Here is a 21,456-nt window from a genome sequence, read left to right on the forward strand (position 1 = left end):
CCTCCCAAGTAGCTGGGACTACAGGTGCCGGCCACCACGCCCGGCTAGCTTTTTGTATTTTTTTTTTTTAGTAGAGACGGGGTTTCACTGTGTTAGCCAGGTTGGTCTCGATCTCCTGACCTCGTGATCCGCCCGTCTTGGCCTCCCAAAGTGCTGGGATTACAGGCTTGAGCCACTGCACCCGGCCGTCAAATACAGTTTTTAAGGAAAGGAAGAGCATCTTAGGGTAAACAGCAGCTGGAAAGGTGAGGGGCGGGAGAGTGCTGCATCCGTGTGGCTGCCAGCAGTGCCCAGGTATCAGGCTTTGGGGAATGAGTGGATGGCAGGACCATTTGTTAGGTGCCAGGGGATAGGAGAAAGGATGAGTTTTGGAAAGATTCAATGGGACTACACTGAATATGGGCAGTTGGATACTAGACTTTGGAATTTATAAAGAATATCTGGAGTGAGCATTGAGAGACATCATCGTGGAGATGAAGGTCAGGCTGCAGTGCGGTGGGATCACCTGTGGAGCATATGAGGAAAAAAGAATCTGGAGGAAGAGGAGGGGAGCCAGCAGGGGAGCAGCTGTGGGTTGGAGGAAGCCAGGAGGGAGAATGCAATGCCAAGAAAGCAAGGAAGAGCATTTCAAAGCATGTCTGCAGAACCTAGTGCTGCGAAGAGCTCTGGGAATGGGATTGCTGAGGGCCCTTCTCACAGTGAGTCCTTCAAGAGCAACGTCCGGATCGTGGGGACTGTTGGCAGACTCAGCCGGCTTTGCTAAGTTGAAAACAATGGGAGGTGTGGAAGATTTTTTGGCTCAGTTAAATAAGATTGGAGGAAAAGGTAGGATTGAGAATGTTTCAGACAGAAAAGGAATTATATGCTGAGGGTAAAGCACAAGTACAGAGCGTTGCAGATAGTGCAGAAATCTTTAAAAACAATTATTTTAACCCAACTTCCAGGGAGACTGAATTTCTTCTGCTAGTCAATAACACCATCAACCTGGGAGTTGCCCCTGACCCCTCCAGTCTTAGCTCCTGCAGCTGTAACAGAATACCGCCAACTGGGTGGCTTATAAAGAACAGACATTTATTTCTTACAGCTCAGGAGGCTGGAAGTCCAAGATCATGGTGCCATCATGGCCGGGTTCTGGTGAGGGCCCTCTTCTGGGATGCAGCGGCCAGCTTCTCATGTTCTCACAGTGGGTGGAGGGTAAGCTTGCTCTCTGGCCTTCTCTTCTAAGGGCACTAATCCCATTCATGAGGGCTCCACCTTCATGACCTAATTATCTCCCACAGATGCCATCTCCAAATACCATCACCCTGGGGGTTCCATTTCAACATGATTTGGGGGATACGTCAGACCATAACACTTCTCTTTTTCGTAACCTTCACATCTAGTTGGTTCTCAAGCCCTGGTGGTTTTACACACTAGGTAGGTCTTAAGTTCATCTCTATGCCTGCCCTGGTTTAGGTTCTCATCATTTCTCCTCTGAATTTGTCTGCAACACAGGCTGCCAAGTTGGTTCCCACCTCCTAGGGCTGGAAGAGTGGGCTTTCTGATTCTTTACACCCCCTCCTCAATCCTCCTGCTTCCTGAATAACCATCTCCCCATCACCTAGGGTATATCCCAGCCCCTTAGAGGCATGCAAAGCCTTCCATGTCTGACCCTGCCTTATGCGTTGGAAGCCCTAGACCCCTGCTGTACCCTGAAGGAGGTATGCGCTCACATTGGCCCCTCTGTCTGAAATAAACCCACCCCAGTTCTACCCAATTCAGGAAAGCTTCCAACCCCTCCCTCCCACCACCCCAAAGCTAAGTGAAGTGACCCCTCTTCTTGCCTCTGTAACACCACCATGCACATATTATACAGTCCTTGCTGAGACGTAACCCAGTTCCCTGTTAGACTTAACGTTTCCTAAAGGCAGGTTTGGAACCTTATTTGTTTTTATATGGTGTCTAGAATAGTGCTTGCTTTATGACAGGTGCTCAGTAAATGTCTTGAATGAGTTGAGCAGATCCTCTAGGGACAGGAGTTGGATGGAGAGCAGACTGTAAAGCCTCATGAGGGCAGGGGCCCTGCCTCTTCCTGAGCTCAGAATACCCAGAGCCTAATTCAGTGCCTGCCATGAAATTGTTCACTCCATCAAGCCTTGTTAAATGAGTTGGGGGCGGGTGCACTATGATGGTTTTTCTTTCAGAAAGAAACCGCACTATCAAAGCTCTAGCACCTTCTCTGTACCCACCTCAGGATTTCATATTAGATGGGGCCCAAGGGATATTTTCTTTACCATCCCATGAAGACAGCATATTGGCAGCCCTGCAAAAACAAAACAAACCCCTCAATTCGTGGCATACTTGCTATAAATTAACTACGTGTATTGTCAAATTGTAGAACTGAAAGTATATTCTGATTTGGTGTGTGCGTGCTTCTATTTAAGGAAATATACGCTAGTATATGCATTAAAACATCAAGAAGAGCTGGGCAGAGTGTCACATGCCTGTAAACCCAGCTACTCAGGAGGCTGAGGTGGGAGCATCGATTGAGGCCAGGAGTTTGAGGCTGCAGTGAGCTATGATTGCATCGCTGCACTCCAGCCTATGCTGAGACCTCATCTCTTAAAAAGTCCAAGAGGATACACAGAAATTTTTAAGTGGTTACCTCCATGGAATGGGATTAGGGGATCAGAGGTGAGGGAACTCATGGTTTGGCTATTTCTCATTCTTTCTGCACTGCTTCAAATTTTTACAAGTGTGTGTTATTGTACTTTTAAAAAGATTAGCTTGGCAACAAGTCTAGCCTGAAATGGGTGCTATTTTGACTAGTCTGAGTGAAAAGTGAGGATTTAAATGAAGTAACCCCTAAACTCATCCCGTCCCATTTTTTTTTTAACACTTGGAATATCTAATTCCATTTACACTGCATTCTTCAAATGTAATTTTCAAAGATGGCTTTTGCCTCATCCCTTGCTTTTAAGTATTATTATAGCCTTTTGGAGACTCACAAAACAAGCAGTCCCTAAACTCTCGCCTAGGAAAGTATCTTGGAATAAATGGTTTTTGAGAACCTTGAGAGTGTATATTCTATGAAATGGAAGAAACAAGAACTAGACAGAGTCATAAATGCTGTTGGTCACAGACAATCTCTGCCATCCATAAGGTAAATATAATACATATGGCAACCTGCTGAGTGTGAACTTGGCAGCAGGTGAGGAAGGAACTTTGAACTCTCACAATTTTGTTTCTTCATTTCCCAGAGAGAAACTCGGCAAAGAGAAAAGGGACATTTCCTTCCAGGTTATCTGAAAGAATTTCAATGCTTACCTTTAATCACGTGACATCTTATTAGTAGAAAAGAAGAGGTATTTATTTTGTTCATATTTTCAATAAAAATACATAAAATCGAGTTGGTATATGGTGTATATATAATTAATTTTTAATTAATTGCATTAATTAAAAATATTTTAACCTGATGTGATAGATTGTTGATTTTTAAAATTTTTAAAAATTCTGTTGAGATGAGCTTATCAAGAAAGTTTGAAGGATTCCAGGGGAAAACATTTCAGTGTTAAAGTGCTTGGTTATTTTTAAGATAATGCAGCTCTTTTCAGAAAAGGTAGCAATTCGCTCCAAGGGATATTTCAGTGGCTCATATAAAGCCTTCTAGTCACCATCAGATATTTCCTTACATTGCTCTGAGCAAGTACTAACATCCAGTTTAAAACCATTGGGAATGCTGAAGTACAGCAGATAGAGGTGATAGCTTGGTCCCCAGGAGAGCCAGAACTGCTTCCTGTCTGCAGGATCCCATTTCTCTCCAGTGGGCCTTCAAATTAAATCTTGACGCCGGGCGCGGTGGCTCACGCATGTAATCCCAACACTTTGGGAGGCCGAGGCAGGTGGATTACCTGAAGTCAGGAGTTCAAGACCAGCCTGACCAACATGGAGAAATTCCGTCTCTACTAAAAACACAAAATTAGCCGGGCGTGGTGGTGCATGCCTGTAGTCCCAGCTACTCGGAAGGCTGAGGCAGAAGGTTGCGGTGAGCCAAGACCGTGACATTGCACTTCAGCCTGGGCAGCAAGGGCAAAACTCTGTCTCAAAATAAATAAATAAATAAATCTTGAATAAAGTTAGGGATCAAATATCAATCAGTGGATATATTACCCCCCAACCAAAATAAATTGGTGAGTGACAAGGAAGTGGACACATCCATGAATGTTTTTTAGTCCTGTTTGGCATAGAAATGAGTTTTTCTTTTGCAGTTAGAAACATTGTCAATCAGCTGAAAATAATTTAGAAACCTAGTTATGCTTTACACTTCAAATGTACATTATTACCCAACAGATCAGATAAAGATCAAGAGAAAGACCCTGTGAAACTTCTCCATTTGTTAAAATTGACCATCAACTGGGAAAAACAGACAAAAACAAACCTTTTCCTAAAAGATACAGGGAAGCATGGTACCCATTCTTTTTGCTAAGGCACTCGAGGAGGAAGATCGTCATATGCAGTAGATAACGTCTGAACCAAAAATCTAGCAAATCTGCCAGGCACATAGTAGGAACTTAAATATTTGTTGAGCGGGCAAAGTCATGTTAGAGGACTGGACGCCAAGAAGCCAGCTAGTGCCCTCCAGAGATTTTCCAGGCAAGTTCAGAGATGTGCTGCCCCTGTCCAAGGAAACAGACAACTGCACAGAAGCAAATCTGGTCCATCCATCAGTGGTACTTTCAAAACCTACAATTCAGTGATGGCTGATATTCATAATGATGACTCATAAGTGTTGTAATATTCCTGCAGTACCTTCTGAATCATCGAAGACTCATTACAGTTCAGTATCACTTCAGTACTAAGTACATTCTACCATGTGAATTACTGTATTTGAAGGTTGACCACCCAAGTATGATAAATGTGACCCCTGTCCTTTAACTGGAATACAGATTAAGCAACATTTTTCCTTCCCACCACTATGCCAGATAGCAGAGCATCTGCTGCTGCTATAACCCTGTGGAGAAAGAGCCAAGCCTGATGTTGTTTTAAGCTAGAGAGAGGGGTGCTGAAGTGAAGAAGATGGTTTATCAGGGTGAATGGAAAAGATGCTATGGGACAAGAGAGTGTGTCCTGACAAGGAAGTCAGCTCAAACCGTGGAAGCTGAAGGGGCCGGTGTGAGGCAGAGTTGAGTCATTTAATGCCATTGGCACTGAGGGGGAGGGAAAAGGCTAATTTTGGATGGTTTGTATCAGATTAGCAGGAGCATCTGACTTAAGAAAACAGTAATTATTGGGTTTTGTCAAGTGAGAAGTGAGGTTTGACTTTGGATACCACCTTTACAATTTTACTTGAAAAGTGAGGAGGGTTGAAGAGAACAGGGGAAAGTTGAGAACTCTGGAAGGTGGGAAGAGAGAATTTTCTAAATGTTTTGTAATGTAAGTAGCAAACATTTGTGGATATATATTTGGAGATGAGAGAGAGGAAAGGAAACAGTAATGAAGACATAACTGCCCCCAAAATGGGGAGAGATGGAAAGGACTTTACCCAACTATTTTCCTACCAACATTAAAGGGATGAAACATGCCTTCTGTAGGGAAAAGGATGTCCCATTCCATCCAGAGGGATGGGAGTCTTGCTGTGTCACCCAGGCTGGAGTGCAGTGGTGCAATCTTGGCTCACTGCAACCTTGGCCTCCTTGGTTCAAGCAACTCTCCTGCCTCAGCCTCCTGACTAACTGAGATTACAGGTGCCCACCACCATGCCCGGCTAATTTTTGTGCCCTTTTAGTAAAGACAGGGTTTCACCATGTTGGTCAGGTTGGTCTCAAACTCCTGACCAAGTGAGCCATCCGCCTCGGCCTCCAAAAGTGCTGGGATTACAGGCACGAGCCACTGTAACTGGCCAACTTCTATTATTTTGTAGAGTTGATTGGTATTTGGTTATCAAGGCTGTGCTAAGATTTGCAGCGATAGAGGAATAAACATTTACATCTGCCTTTTAAGCTTCTCTTCCAATGAGTTCAAATAGTGGTTTTGATATTAGAGAGAGGAAATGCTGGCTGGACAAATTGCCTCTACTTTTGCTTTAGCTAAGATCCCCAAGAGGTGAAAAATTTGCTGTAATATGGCATTTGTGCATTCATTCATATTATCTGTTCATTCATCAAATACGTATTGGGCTATATCCTGTGCCAGGGCTGGACATACAATGCTAAGAAAGTAAAATTCCCTGCCCTCATGGAGAGTAACATTCTTCGCAGTTTGTGGGGAACAGACTCCCTCCAGTACCTTGAGCAGTACCTTGCTCAAGACTTAAACTCATCCTCTGCTCTGGATTTAAAAGCAAAAGCGGCATCTCCTGGTCTCTCATGAAATATTTGGAGGAACACTGCCCATGTATATTCCATGCCTCTTTTCCAAGATTTTACTGCTGCTTCTAAGTGCAGCTAACAGTAGGTAAAAAACTGACCTTTCTTTCACTTTGCCCCCTTAGGACTTCCAGTTTTAGACTTCATCAGGCAAACCTGGTTTCATTTCTTCTTGCTTAGCCTGATAAACCAGTATGCTGTGTCCCACTGTTGGAAACACTGGTAGAAAGTCCTGGTACAGAACTCTTTCTGAATATTAATCTCTGTGTTGCTGTGCCAGAATCAGGTAAGAAGGTGTGTGTGTTTGTGCACGTGCACGCACGTTTGTGTACTCACAAATGCGGGCACACCATTCTGTATGTTAGAAGGAAAGTCTGTGATTAGCTGTGAGCATAAACACAGCTCACCTGATTCCAGGTTGCTTCCTGAATACAGATCCCAGAGCAGCTGCCAAGCTTTCCCCCTCCTTATCTCATCAGGACCTTTGGGGAACAAAAGTGCCCAGACATCTCCCACCGCAGATTAACAAGCTGCACTTCAGAGGAGCGTTCCTTGGTAAGCATCTGCCTTCCAAAGAGAAACCATTTATTTAACAAGCTGCTCTTTAGAAATTTATAAATGCAGCATGCCTTCTTGCCATTGCTCTAAATCAAGATTCCCTTCTTTGTCTTCCTCTATTTTTCTTTACTGAAAATTTGCTTTCTGAGCATTGGTATAATTTCCAAGGAGTCAGTGTTCATACTAACGTACATTTTTTTAAAAAGCCCCAACTCGCTTTAAAATTACTTTTTTGTTCACTCCTAAAGGATATTTATGAGTAACATCTATAGAAGAACCCGGTTTGTCATATTAAACTGCCAGGCTGTGCCCTCAAATGCCTAGAAAAGAGAAATGCATTTAACCACCAAATCTCCAACAGACTTCATCCTTATCACTCTTTGGTTTTGTGTATGTTGACCTGCTCTTGGTCACTCTTGTGTTGTGTGTTTGAGGGTATAGATCATTTTGTCACTTAACTTACATTATAGGGTATATGTATTATCTCCCAAATTAAGTTGTAGGATATTTAAAAGAGCAAGAACTGTCTCTTCCGCTTTCTCTATATGTTTTAGAAGCACTAAAGAGTTTGAAGAGAGCAGAGGTGATGTGTTAACACTAATAGTCTGACCTGAAATGCACAGTTGTGTGAGGGGACTCTGAGGTCAGACCTATCTTTGATCTTTTCAGAAGACATGCATGTGATTAGCTGTAGAGCATAAATAGGGTTCCGTGTTGTTTCATAAATGCCTCCCCTCTCATGCCTTCAAAAATTAGTCACTGGGAGACCTCGGCAGGTTGTATGCCCTCTCTATGAGGCACCTTCCTTGTCTGTAAATGACCATAGTGCTACCACTCACCTCATAGGACAGTGCAAGAAATCAATGCCTTAATTCACAGAATGCTCTCATTACAGGACTTGCTTTTAAGAGAAATATTCATTAACTGAAGAACAATAATGATGATCCTTGGGAAATGTTTAATTTTTTCAATTCTTCAAAGCTGTGCTTTACAGAAAAAGTGAATGCAATACCTCATCAAAATACCTCATTTGATAGACAATGTGTATAAATCTCATCATGAATGCCAGTAGCACAAGAAAAGTGTAGGAATGGAAAACCTGACTGTGGTGAGACTGGAAATTTTCCAGAGGGAGCTGTAAACATTGAAGCTATAGGCAACATTCCTGTTACAGAATGACACCTTACAAATGGATTACTCATTAGGATAATTATACCAGACATGTTGGATGGTCTAGTGGAACCCATCCCACACCTGGAAAAGCACCCCAAATACACTAAATTATACTTGCATTAATGTCTTAGTCCATTTGTGTTGCTATAAAGGAATACCTGAGGCTGGGTAGTTTATAGAGAAAAGAGGTTTATTTGGCTCATGGTTCTGCAGGCTGTACAAGAAGCCAGCATCTGCTTCTGGTGAGGCCTCAGGAAGCTTCCAGTCATGGAGGAAGGCAAGGGGAGCTGGCTTGTCACATATTAAGAGAGGGAGCCACAGAGAGTGGGAGGGAGGTGCCAGGCTCTTTAATAACCAGATTTCCATGAAGTCACTCATTGCAGCAGGGAGGTACCAAGCCATTCATGAGGGATCCACCCCCATGACACAAACACCTCCCACCAAGCCCCACCTCCAACACTGGGAGTCACATTTCAACATGAGATTTGGAAGAGACAAATACCCAAATTATATCAGTTAAGAAAGCCCATTTAAAAATGTTGCATTTTTTATAAAACTTTTTCATCACAAAAAGCTTATTAACTATTTACAAAGGATATTTTCTTCCACTGTTTTTCATTTTCCTTCCCTCTTTTCTCCTGTCCATTCATGAGTGAGTAGGCTGAATAATGGCTTCCAAAGATGTCGATGTCCTGGAGGACATCATGTTAAGTGAAATAAGCCAGGAATGAAAAGACAAATACCAATGATCTTGCTCAGATGTGGAATTGAAAAAAGTTGATCTCACAGAAGTAGAGAGTAGAATCGAAGTTACCAGAGAATGGGACAGTTAGGGAGATGTTGGTCAAAGGATAAAAAATTTCAGTTAGGAGGAAGATGGCTTTGAAGATGGAGGAAAGAGCCATGAGCCAAGGAATGCAGGCAGCTTCTAAAGGCAGAAAGCCAGGAAACAGAATTTTCCCCTAGATCCTCCAAAGAGAGAGAGAGTGGTCCTGCTGACACCTTAATTTCTGACTTATTTCTCCAGAACTGTAAGAGAAAAAATGTGTGTTGTTATAAGCCTCCAAGTTTGTGGAAATTTGTTACACAGCAGCAATAGGAAATGAATACACCATAAAGCTATCAATTTTTATATCTATCAACCTACCTAGCCATGTATTTTTTTATATGACTGTTATAGTATATATGTATATCCATGTATTTTCATGTATATATTTTATTGTGGCAAAACACACACATCCATCACCACCATCCATCTCTAGAACTCTTCATCTTGCAAAACTAAATTCTGTACCCACTAAACAATAACCCTCCAATCTTCTCTCACGCCTGGCCTGGGGCAACCACCATTCTGCCTTCCATCTCTGTGAGTCTCTGTGAATTTGACTACATACCTCATAGAAGTGGAGTCGTATGGTATTTGTCCTTTTGTGACTGGCTTGTTTTCACTTAGCATAATGTCCTCAAGGTCCATCCATATTGTAGCATGTGTCAGAATTCCCTTCCTTTTTTAAGGCTGAATAATATGGATTGGCTTGTCCCTGTAGACATTTTTTTTCTGCCAGTCATTCCAGAGGGGTTATCAGCCTGAGATGGCTTTTTATGTGAGTCTTTCAGTGTAGGGATTTCCAGACCTCAAAGTTGGTACCAATTTGAATAGCACATACAGGAGAAAAGGCCCATGGTTAGCATTCTCAGAGTAGTATTGATTTTATTATTATTATTATTTTTTATTTATTTATTAGTAGTAGTAGTCGTATTGATTTTAAAGACAGGTAGACGGTTACCACATTTTCTTATCCATTCATCCATTGATGGACCCTTGGGTAGCTTCCACCTTTTGGCTGTTTTGAACAACACTGCTATGAACATGGGTGCACACATGTCAGCTTGAGTCTCTGCTTTCATTTCTTGTGGGTTGGGTTTTTGAGAAATCATCATACTGTTTTCCACAGCAGCTGCATCATTTCACATTCCTGCCAGCAGTGTCAAGTATTCCTTTCAGTTTTGCCAGTGTTTATTATTATTATTATTTGTTTGTTTGTTTTGAGACAGAGCCTCACTCTATAGCCCAGGTTGGAGTCCAGTGGCACGATCTCTGCTCACTGCAACCTCCACCTCCCAGGTTCAAGTGATTCTCCTGCCTCAGCCTCCCAAGTAGCTGGGATTACAGGCACCCACCACCACACCAGGCTCATTTTTGTATTTTTAGTAGAGATAGGGTTTTACCATGTTGGTCAGGCTAGTCTCGAACTCCTGACCTCAGGTGATCTGCTCACCTCGGCCTCCCTAAGTGCTGGGATCACAGGCGTGAGCCTCTGCACATGGCCCATTATTATTATTTTTATATTAGCCATCCTAACAGGTGTGAAGTGCTATACCATTGTGGTTTCTGCATGTATATATTTTGTGAATATATGTTTTAATAAGACAATTACAAATTGGAATCTTTCAGTGGAGACCATAGGAATACAAAATTCAGAGAATTTTAATTTATAAAAAGGGAATGCTATCTTCTTCAAATTTTGTAAGTTACTTTTTTACTCATACAAAGTATTTTATGCATTTATGGGGTACATGTATTTGTTAAATGCATAGAATGTGTTGAGTCAGGATATTTGGAGTATCCATCACCTTGAGTGAGTTATTTATTTATTTATTTATTTATTTATTTATTTGAGACGGAGTCTTGCTTTGTCACCCAGACGGGAGTACAGTGGTGTGGTCTTAGCTCACTGCAACCTCCACCTCCTGGGTTCAGTTGATTCTTCTGCCTCTGCACCCCCCAAGTAGCTAAGATTACAGGCATGCGTCACCAGGCCTGGCCAATTTTTGTATTTTTAGTAGAGATGGGGTTTCACCATGTTGGCCAGGCTGGTCTCAAACTTCTGACCTCAAGTGATCCACCTGCCTCAGCCTCCCAAAATGTGGGATTACAGGTGTGAGCCACCTCGCCTGGCCCCCCTTGAGTATTTATTATGTCTGTGTTGGTAACATTTCAAGTCCTCTCTTACAGATATGTTGAAATATTCAATACATTGTTGCTAGCTATAGCCACCCTACTCTGCAGTTGAACATTGTGGCTTATTTGTTCTATCTAACTGTATATTTGTACCCACTAACCAACCTCTCTTTATTCAAACCCCTCCAACTCACACACCCTTCCCAGCCTCTGGTATCTATCATTCTATTCTCTGTCTCCATGAGATCAGTTCTTTAGGCTCCCCATGAGTGAGAACAACATATATGTGTATTTTTAATTCATTTTTTTCCATTCAGTTCTATAGCAGTCTTCAAATTTTTTTAAATGCCTATAGAACAATCTCTTTTAAACATGTGCTGTAATTTATGTAGCCATTTTTTTTGTAGAACATTAGGGCATTTTCAATTTTTCAGCATTGTAGGTTGCAATAGTGTGAGTATAATGAACACTAACCTTTTATTCATATGTCTGAGAATTTCCTAAGAATGAATTACTCAAAGTAGCATTACATTTAAAACCATTGGTATGCTTAAGCAGATTGCTTTCCTGAAGGGTGTTTCAGTTAGCAGACAGTGAGAGAGCTGAGTAGCACATCTCTTCAACATACTTGCTTAGGTGCAGAGTGTCTCCAGAATACAGATGAGGACACTTGTGAACTTGAAGCACGACAGTAGCAGAACCCACATGCTTATTTGAGTATTTGGGGGCAAATAGGCTCGTTTTTTGGTGTTTTTTGTTTGTTTTTGTTTTTTTTTCGAGACAGAGTCTCACTGTGTCACCCAGGCTGGAGTGCAGTGGAACGATCTTGGCTCACTGCAACCTTCACCTCCCGGATTCAAGTCATTCTTCTGCCTCAGCCTCCTGAGTAGCTAGGACTACAGGTGTGCACGCCCATGCCTGGTTAATTAATTAATTTATTTTATTTTATTTTTTTGAGACGGAGTCTCGCTCTGTCACCCAGGCTGGAGTGCAGTGGCGTGATCTCGGCTCACTGCAAGCTCCTCCTCCCAGGTTCACACCATTCTCCTGCCTCAGCCTCCCAAGTAGCTGGGACTACAGGCGCCCGCCACTATGCCCGGCTAATTTTTTGTATTTTTAGTAGAGACGGGGTTTCACCTGTGTTAGCCAGGATGGTCTCAATCTCCTGACCTCGTGATCTGCCTGCCTTGGCCTCCCAAAGCGAATTTTTGTATTTTTAATGGAGATGAGGTTTCACCATGTTGGTCAGACTGGTCTTGAACTCCTGACCTCAGGTGATCTGCCCACATCTGCCTCCCAAAGTGCTGGCATTACAGGCATGACCCACCATGCTTGACCTCAATTATCTTCAAAATCAACAATCGTATATTGAAAAATGTGGCCAGGCACAGTGACTCAAGCCTGTAAACCCAGAACTTTGGGAGGCCAAGGTGGGTGGATCACTTGAGGTCAGGAGTTCAAGACCAGCCTGGCCAACATGGTGAAACCCCATCTCTACAAAAAATACAAAATTAGCTGGGCGTGGTGGTGTGCACCTGTAATCCCTGTTACTCTGGAGGCTGAGGCAGGAGAATCACTTGAATCCAGGAGGAGGAGTACTGGGCCACTGCACTCCAGCCTGGGCAACAAGGTGAGACTCCGTCTCAAGACAAACAAACAAATAAATAAAGACAATTGAACCTGATTTTCCCTTAGATTCTTCCAAAGAAAGAACTTCTATATGGAAAGAGGCAGATTACTGGAAGGAGTAAATAATTCACAGGCAACTCATAAGCCCTGAGCTCTAGTCTGTCTCTGCCAATTAAATGCTATGGAACTTTTGGGCAAATCATTTAAAATATCTGGGTTTCAGATGATTCAGTTCCAGATGAGTGGGTCCAACCCCGGAATCTTCTCATGTGTCTTAGTGATTGTGAGCTAATGATGTTTGATGGAGCCTTATCTGTTGAGATTTTGGAGGCTTGGGTTAAAGGTGTGTCCTTCAAAACATTTTTTTCTGTCAGGCATACCAGAGGTGAGAGTCCCAGACCACAAAGATAGTATAAATTTGAACTGCAAATACAGGAGAAAAATGATTCATTATTAAAATTCTCAAGAGTCGTATTGGTTTTAGAGACAATGTAACCTAGAGGACAAGATGAGACCAGAAAGCTCTCTTGTTACACCTCTTTGCCAGTGGGTGGATTTTGTTCCTAATCTACCCTTTTACTGAAGCATAAGCCTTTGAGGGTGCTGATACTAGATAACTTACGCTCTGTCTTCCTACTATAGATTCAAGGCTTTATCTCCTGTCCTCACATGGCTGTTAAAACAGTAGCCCCTCAGTTCTCAAGTCCAACGACATTTATCGGGGCAATCTGAACTACATTTCTGTTTCATTTCTGGCTTTGCCCCGATGGATTTCGCTTACTTTCTTGCATGTTCAGTCATATATTTGAAAGCATGTTTATTATATTTTGTCCATCATTTCCAGGCGTTTTTTTGGTAGGAGGGGTCTCAGTTAATTTACTATATTGCCATAAATGGAAGTCAGCCCTCTAAATTCTGTGATTCTGTGACTATTAACCACTTTTCTCCCATTTAGCTAATTTGGATATTTATCTTATTTCATCTTGATAAATTGGGTGTTCTGACTCCATGGTGTGTTGGAAATATCCTCAGTTCTCTTGGAGGCATATTAATAAGAAATTGCATAAGTAAACCAAAAAATCCTAAAAGCTAATGGCTGTAACTTTGATATTTATGTGTTGTGGCTGACCCTAGCATGGAGATACTCAATTGTCCTCCCTCTAATATTTCAGCCTATGCCAATGATACAGACCACTAAGGTCACTTGTGTTGTTTTACTAGGCAAGTATAGCTACCATATTGTGAAAGATTAAACTTAAATGGCAATATTAAGTGTCAGCAAAAGTTAAATCAGTGGTGTACTAATGAGACTCCAGTTCTATCTAATACCTAACATAGGGAAGGTCTGACTGCCCTTTGGACTGGATACGGTCTTGGGTTTCTTAGACATTGGAGGCTGAGGTACCTTATTTACTGCCTCACAGTTCTAGAGGCTATACAGCTGCTATTAAGGTGTCAGTAGGGTTGGTTTCTTCAAGCCCAGGAGACCTCTCTCCTGGGCTTGCAGATGGCCATCTTCTCCCTGTGTCCCAACATGGTCTTCCCTCTTTGTGTGTCTGTGCCCTAATCTCTTTTTCTTATAAGGATACCATTCAGATTGGATTAGGATCCACTCGTATAACCTCATTTTACCTTAGTTATCTAAAGACCCTATTTCCAAATACAGTCACGTTCTGAGGTACTGGGTGGTAGGGCTTCAATATTTGAATTTGAGGGGACACAATTTACCCTTCAGGAATGTAAAGGATGGTCTGCTAATAGGCCTATGGATTATCAAGCCTTTTTTTTTTTTTTTTTAAAGATAAGTGATTGTATTTCTTTCCAGAGCTATGACAGTAGTTCATACTGGCTTAACTTTATTTTTCTCTTCCATCAATTTTCTAATTTAATAAAAGTTAAAACCTTCTATTATGAACAATGTCAAACTCTCACAAAAATAGAGTAGAGAGTAGAATGGATTCAGTGTCCTCACTGCCTAGGATTGTGGGTTGGATCGTGTGTCCCCAACATTCATAACGTTGAAGTCCTAACCCCCAGCACCTCAGAATGTGACTGTATTTGGAGATAGAGTCTTCAGATAATTAAGGTAAAATGAGGTCCATGAGTGGACCCTAATCCAACCTGACTGGTATTCTTACAAGAAGAGGAGATTAGGACACAGACACACAGAGAGAAGATCACGTGGGAACACAAGAAGATGGCCATCTCCAAGCCAAGGAGAGGGGCCTCAGAAGAAACTGACGCTGCAAACACCTAACTATCAGTTACCTAGCCCCTGGAACTGTGAGACAGTACATTCTGTTTTTTAAACCACAGAAGACCCATGTTGCATGACTATTTTTTTTAAGTCCAGAGTAGGCAAATCTGTAGAGATAGCACATAGATAAGTGATTGCCTAGGGCTTATAAGTTGGAGGTAATTGGAAAGTGACTGCCAGTGGGTATCAGGTTTCATTTTGGGGTAATGAAAATGTTTGAAAATTGACTGTTGTAGTGGTTGCCCAACTCTATAAATATACTACAAAACATTGCACTGTACACATTAAATGTGGGCATTGTATTATGTGAATTAAATTCCAGTAAACCTCTTTTTAAAGACTCAATTAAATGACAGAATGACTGAAAAATTTCCAAGCTTGATGAAAATTATAAAGACTGACTGGCTCAATATATATAAGGAAAATAAATGGGAGGAGTAGTTAAAATTTTGTACCCAAATAAAACACCATGCCCAGATAATTTTTACAGGTGAGTTCTAAAAAGCTTTCAAGGAACACATTATTCTAATCTTAGACTTAGTTTTCTAGAGCATAATAAAAGATCAAATATCCTCCAGCTCATTCTATTAGTTTAATTTAATCTTGATGGCAAAATCAGGCAAGCCCAGCAGAAGAAAAGAAAAAGTCTAATTGCAACTTTAGCAAAGATGAAATTCTAAACAAGTGATAGAAAATACAATCTAGTCATAAATGTAATAAAAGATACTGTATCATAATCTAGATTTATTCCAGTAATGAAAGAATAGTTTAATACTAGTGTAATGGCTAATACTGAGTGTCAACTTGATTGGATTGAAGGATACAAAGTATTGATCCTGGATGTGTCTGTGAGGGTGTTGCCAAAGGAGATTGACATTTGAGTCAGTGGACTGGGAAAGGCTAACCCACCCTTGGGTGGGCATAATCTGATCAGCCATGGCTAGAATATAAGCAGGCAGAAAAATGTGAAAAGAGAGACTGGCGTAGCCTCCCAGCCTACATCTTTCTCCCATGCTGGATGCTTCCTGCCCTCGAACACTAGACTCCAAGTCCTTCAGTTTTATAACTCAGACTGACTGTCCTTGCTCCTCAGCCTGCAGGTGGCCTGTTGCGGGACCTTGTGATTGTGTGAGTTAATAATCCTTGATAAACTCCCCTTTCATGTATACCTATTCCATTAGTTCTGTACCTCTGGAGAACCCTAATACAATTAGGAAAACACACATCACACACACACACACACACAGGACTCTATAAAATTGAGATGAAAGGAGAAAAATGATATATTAATAGATACAGAAAAATTAAATAATGCTTTTTAATAATAAAAATATAGAAAACTAAGAATATTAAAGAATATCCTTGATCTGATAAAAGCTATCTATTAGAAAGCCACATAAAACATCAATCTTTTATTTTTTTAGATTCAGGAGGTACATATACAAGTTTGTTACATGAGTGTATTGTGTGATGCTGAAGTTGGGCTTCTATTGATCCTGCCACCCAAATAGTGAACATAGTACCTGAAAGGTAGTTTTCAACCCTTGCTCATTCCCTCCCTCCCCTCTTTTGGAGTCCCTAGTGTCTGTTGTTCCCATCTTGCCCAAAACATCCATCTTAATGAACAACCTCATAAACATTCTCATGAAAAGAAAAGTCAAGTTACTTAAACATTGAATTGGTCCTATCCAGTGCAGTTAGACAAGAAAAATTTAAGTCATAACTTATGCTTCTGACTAGGACAAATTAGGTTACAGTGAACTGAAGCTTTCATACAAAGCAACTAGAAAGATTATTTTTTGAAGAAATTGAAAGCATCTCAAACTACCTGAGGCAAACAGACCCTATCAGCTATGACCCCTAGAGAAGAACACCACAGTGAGGAAAGCCAACCTTATGCCATCTTTTTTCCCTCCGAGTAGTTGCCAGTTGTTGGTCATGGGAGGTGGGAAGATGAGATTCTGGACAGAAGACCTAGGCAGAAAGCTGCTGCTAAGAAGAGAGATACCTTCTGAAATGTTGGCAATCTTACAGGACTAGAAAGACAGAAATTGGAGTTTAGGGCTAATAAGTCTTTGGAATTTGGAGTGGAAGGGAACAAAAATCCTGGTCACAAGGGAGGCACAGCACATTTGTGCCCAACAAACCGCTGTTTGCCTTTCTAGAGGTTTGCTGACTTTCTGAATTCTTGAACTGTTCTTGAAACAAAGCAGGAAACTCCCAATGGCTAAAGCAGAGTTTCCTTCCTTCTCACAGGGCTGGGGAGAATTCAAGACAGTTGGAATTCAAGACCCACTAAGGGAGAAGGGCTTTCAGACAGCACTCCAGAACCTCAGCTGGAAATCCTGGAGGCCATGCCCTATGTGTGGGGAAAATGAGAGGTAGATGGAAACTAAAAAAAAAAAAAAAAAAAAAGTGAACCAGTCCCTGATTAGTTATGACTTTATCTGCCTACCAGAAGATAGGACTAGCCCTCTCTGGAAGATGATAACATTACCAGAACCTCATAGACAAACAAAGATTACCCAGGACACTCATGAAGAGGAGGAAAATAAAGACAACATAAACAGATGTACAGGTCGCCTACTTATTGGAGTTAACGGATGTTCAAATCTGTATTATTATTATATTCAAGAGAATGAATGACGAAGAGCAGAATTCCACTGGAGAACTAGTTAACCAAGGCTAGATGGCTTCATTGAAAGACTTTCCCAAGCATGAATAAAGCCACTATAAATATTCTTGCACAAGTCTCTTTGTGAATACATTTTTATTCCTTTAGGTGAACGCCTAGTGGAGGAATTGCTGGGTCATACATAGGGTAGGAGTATTATAACCTTATAAGAAACTGTCAAATGGTTTCCAAAATGGTTGCACCCATTTATATTCCCACAGACTTTATTCATAATAACCAATCCTGAGGAAAAACTATAATGTTCGTCAAAAAAAGGAAATCCTGGCTGTGCCTATAATCAGCCTTCTGGGAGGCCAAGGCAGGAGGATCACTTGAGCTGAGGAGTTCAAGACCAGCCTGTGCAACATAGTGAGATATTGTCTCTACATTTTTTTGTTTGTTTGTTTAATTAGCAGGGTGTGTTGACACACACCTGTGGTCCCAGCTGCATGGAAGGCTGAGGTGGAGGATTGCTTGAGCACAGGAGGTCAAGGCTGCAGTGGTTTATGACCACACCACTCCACTCCAGCCTGAGTGACAGAGCAAGACCCAGTATCAAAAGAAAAAAGAAGGAAATCCTGTCATTCATGACATCATGGATGAAACTTCAGGGCATTGTGCTAAGTGAAATAAGCCAGTCATAGAAAGAGAAATACTGCATGATCTCACTTAGATGTGTGATATGGTCTGGCTCTGTGTTCCCACCCAAATCTCATCTTGAGTTATAATTCCCATGTTTTAGGGGAGGGACCTCGTGGGAGGTGATTGAATCATGGGGCGGTTCCCCTGTGCTGTTCTCGTGGAAGTGAGTGAGTTCTCACGAAATCTGATGGTTTTGTGAGGGGCTTTCCCCCCTTCGATCTGCACTTCTCTCAATCTTCTCCTCCTTGCTGCCATGTGAAGAAAGACATGTTTGCTTCCCCTTCTGCCATGATTGTAAGTTTTCTGAGGCCCAGCCCTGGGGAACTGTGAGTCAATTAAACCTCTTTCCTATATAAATTACCCAGTCTCGGGTATTTCTTCATAGCTGCGTGAGAACAGACTAATACAATGTGGAATCTAAAAGAGTCAAGTACATAGAAGCAGAGAGTAGCATGGTGGTTGTCAGAGGTTGCAGGGAGGAGGAAATGGGGAGCTGTTCAACAGGTGGAGCTCCAGTTAGGCAGGATGACTGTGCTCTAGAGATCTGCTGTATAATGTAATGACTATAGTTAACAATACTACATTGTACACTCAACAGTTTGTTAAGAGGGTAGATCAAAAATTTGTTAAGAGGGTGGATCTCATGGTAAGTATTCTTACCACAAAAACAAAAACAAAAAACCAGTGTCCACTGACAGGAAAATGGGTAAACAATTCGTGGAATACTCATACACTGGAATACTATTCAGCAGTAAAAGGAATGAACTAGTAATGATCTAGACCCAACAGTATGAACAAATGTCAAACTCACTGTCTTGGGCAAAAGAGCCCAAATGTAGAAGAACACATAATTTCATGATTTCATTTATATGAAGTACAAGAATAGGCTGAAGTAAAGTCAGATGTGGTGGCTTACACCTATAATCTCAGCACTTTGGGAGGCCAAGGTAGGGGAATTGCTTGAGGCCAGGAGTTCAAGACCAGCCAGAGCAACATAGTGAGACCCTGTCTCTACAAAAATTTAAAAAATAACCAGGCATGGTGGTGTGTGCCTGTAATTCTATCTACTCTGAAGGCTGAGGCAGGAGGATTACTTGAGCCCAGGAGTTCAAGGTTACAGTGAGCCATGATTGTGCCACTGCACTCCAACCTGGTGACAGAGCTAGACCCTGTCTCTAAGAAAACAAAAAAGAATAGGCTGAAGTATTCTACAGTGATAGACTTCAGAACGGTTATCTGTGGGAGTTGGGGACTGACTGGAAGAGGACATAAGAGCAATTTTGGGGATAATAGAAATGTTCCATGTATCTTGGTTGCAATAATAATTCTATGAGGTATATATATTTATCAAACCTCAGTGAATTGTACACCTAAGGTATCTGCATTGCACTGTATGCAAATTTAATCTCAAGAAGAAAAATAATTTCATCAATATCGAACTCTAGTTAATAGGCTTGCTTTTCTCAGTGGCTTGGCTTAGCAATTTGAAAACTATTATAGGTATTTCTCACTGTTGGAGAAAGTAGTTACAAACATGGAAAGGAGAAAAGACCATTGCCAAAGCCAGCATTCGCTGGTATTTTTTTTAATCTGAATTTCTTAAAAAATTCTAGAATTTGGAAACATTTTGGATAAATGGGAATTCATTGTAAAATAGATTAGAACCTTAATACTTACATCTTTGATATGTCAGTTCTCACTTAACATTAATTTCAAGACTATATCCTAGATGTCTAATAGATTTTGCTTTACTTTGGAGTTTCCAAGAATGTCTTTTAGAAATCCTTTCCTATAAAAAGAAACAGTGGTTTTTCAAAATATGTACATAGAACAAAAGGACTTCCCTGTCAAAATAGGCAGGGTCCTCGGTGAGACCTAAATATTCTGCTGTTTCCACTTTAAGCCTCTTAGCTGCGTTTCTGTTTCTATAGAGCAAGAACAGATCCCAGAAAAGTAATTTTTCTTCTTTTGTTGAAACTTCTTTATCTGGCAGAAAATGGTAACTCATCAAACCTGCAGCAGAAGGCAACTTTTCAACTCTCAGTCAATCTGATCAACATTCAGCATCCGTCAAATGAAGGATTGGGAGTGATAACCTTAAAAAATCCTACTAGGCTACTGGTTATTGATTCTCTGTTCAGCCTGATGGATGAAGACACGAAGGCAACAAGTGAAAGGGCAAACCTGGCTGCGGGCCTCCTTCACGCCAGGTTAGGTTAGGCAGGACTTGTGTCTGAAAAGCACCATTGTTGGTTTTACCAAAAATGCACTGCCATCATCACGATCAATGAGAATGTCATCCTAACTGGAGATCTGCTCCTCCTGGCCCTTCCTTGGGATTTTCAGAAAAGCTCAGAAAACATTTTACAGTAAAACGTAATTACTTTTGGCCTGGCTGTTTGCGATCCACCATGATTGGAACTATTTTGGGGATGATATGTGTGATTTATGCTTAGAAAAAAACACTAGGTGTGATAGTAGTATAAAGGAGCTTGTAGGAAGGGCTTAATTTACTTTAGAGATTAAGTTCTTTGTGAGGGCTTTAGAAGCATTGATTCATATTAAAATAATAAATGTGCTAATTATAGTTGAATCGTTTCAACTCATTAAGCCAGTACCACAAGACCTCTCATTAGCCATGCGACATGAGTGGTTAAGAATGATTATAGGTGGTGTCCAAGGACTCCAATAGTTAATCAGCTGGTGCATGGCTGGGCTAGCCTTGAATAACATTACAAAGCAATAGATCTTTCTGGCAGCATCCTTCTCCCTAAATCCCGCCCCCAGGCCCACAAGTGTTCAATGCCCTTAGGTTTTCTGCCTCTTAACACCTCTGAGAGGTTTCCCTGGCCAGTTGCCTTAAGAAGGATCAAGTCAATGAGCTGTGCTTTATGATGGCACTTGCACCATCCTGTTATAATGTTTAGATTTCTCTCCCTACTAGACTGTAAATTCTAGTCAATAAATTTTTATTGAATTAAATAATGTATAATTAAAGAATGCTATAAATAACTTACACTGTTTTATCTAATTCAAAGTCATTAAAATTTAATAAACTAGATTGGAAGTTCCTGGTAGACAGAGTATTATTTAAGTTGCAGCCCCGGGATATAAGACAATATGTGACACAAAATGGTCACTTAACAAATAGTAAAGAAACAGTGGTGACGGTCTCTCACCTGCAAAGGAGCAAGCTCTATGGGATAATTTTTTTTTT

At 41.2% G+C, this 21,456-nt stretch overlaps 1 long non-coding RNA gene across 2 annotated transcripts; it reads left to right on the top strand.

Annotated features, from left to right (window-relative positions):
- Positions 1-134: 134 nt before the first annotated feature.
- On the top strand, positions 135-21,216 carry LOC115899276. 2 transcript variants are annotated; one of them, XR_004059018.1, is made up of 4 exons: positions 135-3,344; positions 6,470-6,630; positions 6,762-6,899; positions 20,233-21,216. It is a non-coding gene; the product is annotated as an uncharacterized LOC115899276 (long non-coding RNA). The 2 variants fall into 2 exon arrangements; XR_004059017.1 differs by lacking the exon at positions 20,233-21,216 and adding an exon at positions 17,180-17,934.
- The last annotated feature ends 240 nt before the right edge of the window (positions 21,217-21,456 follow it).

This window comes from Rhinopithecus roxellana, chromosome 8 (genome assembly GCF_007565055.1).
Source record: "Rhinopithecus roxellana isolate Shanxi Qingling chromosome 8, ASM756505v1, whole genome shotgun sequence".
NCBI lineage: Eukaryota > Metazoa > Chordata > Mammalia > Primates > Cercopithecidae > Rhinopithecus > Rhinopithecus roxellana.